The sequence below is a fragment of the Mus musculus genome, chromosome 12, assembly GCF_000001635.26.
Source record: "Mus musculus strain C57BL/6J chromosome 12, GRCm38.p6 C57BL/6J".
Taxonomy (NCBI): domain Eukaryota; kingdom Metazoa; phylum Chordata; class Mammalia; order Rodentia; family Muridae; genus Mus; species Mus musculus.
In genome coordinates, this window is record NC_000078.6 from 106,888,444 (window position 1) to 106,889,901 (window position 1,458).

Genomic DNA, 1,458 nt, shown 5'->3' on the forward strand with positions numbered 1-1,458 from the left:
CCAAGAGTTCATTGATCCTTCTGGGATGGCTGACCAATAATCAATCCCCAGAGATATCTATGTCTATCTGCCCTTGACCATGCCCTGGGGACTAACTTTACTGGTGAGCTCCACCACCCATGGCCTTTACACGGATCTTATCACAGATCCTCACACTCATACCCCAGCCTAAAGGCTTGTGTATCTAGCAGAGGTCAGAAGAGGGTGTCAGATGCCCTGGAACTGGAGTGATGGATGGTTTTAAGCTTCTATATGAGTACTTTGGTCCTCTGCCCGAGAACAAGTACGTTTGCCTACTGGGGCATCTTTCCAGCCCCATTTCCATTACACCCTTAAGCTTTATGTTCGGGCTGCCTGACCTGGGTCCACACTTTGGGAACCACTGCTGTTCCCAATAAGACCTCAATGCTGATTTGAGTAGGAGCTTTCAGTAACTGCCCACGGCCAGGGAGTCAGGGAGGAACCCATCTCTTTGTGCACTGATTGGAGACTTTGGGGACATGACTATGGAGAATCTAGAATTGTCTGACAATACCCAGCACTTATCACCCAGATGCAGGGCTTCACCCTGCCATTTGCTTGGCTGGGCAGTCTCTGAATCTGCAGCCCAGGCTGGCCTTGAACTTAGGATCTTCTTGCTTCTGCCTTCTGAGTGCTGGGATTACAGATGTGTCCCTTAGTGCTGGAATATCCTTGCTCTGATGTATGCGGAACTAAAGCTAGAGTCAGAGGCAACTGGATGCCTGCATGGCAGAGAACTCCACAGGGAGTTCTTCCAAACAGATGCCGGAAGTTCTTTCCTGCGCCCCCAGGAAAATTCTACTTGAAGAAAGAAAAGTCAAGTGTGTGAGTGTGTGAGAGAGTGTGCGTGTGTGCGTGTGTGTGTGTGTGTGTGTGTGTGTGTGTAGTGTGTGTAGTGTGTGTGTGTATATGTGAGAGTATATGTGTGTGTGTGTAGTATATGTATGTGTGGTATATGTGTATATGTATGGAGTGTGTGATTGTGTGTATGTGAGAGTGTATATATGTATGTACAGTGTATGTGTGTGTGTGTGTTTGAGAGTGTGTGTCTGAGTGTGTGAGTGTGCATATCTGTGTGCGAAGCATATGAGTATGTGTGTGAGTGTGTGTGTAGAGTGTGTGTGTGTGTGTGAGTGTATGAGTGTGTGTATATGTATGAATGTGTGTTTGTATATGAGTGTGTGTGTGTGTGTGTGTGTGTGTGTGTGTGTGTGTGTGTGTGTGTGTGTGTGTGTAGTGCATATGTGTCAAAGTGCACTTGGCCAGACAAGAGCTGTGATTTTTCTACCTCCAAGATCAGACTCTCCACACCATGCCTGCCAAGTTCTTTCAGCAGCTGGCACCAAAGGCAAGAAGTAATACTGAGTGGCTTCCTCTTTTCCCCCTTGGTTTTCTCAAAAGATTTAGACAATTGAAATCATATCCCTCCCCCTCTCC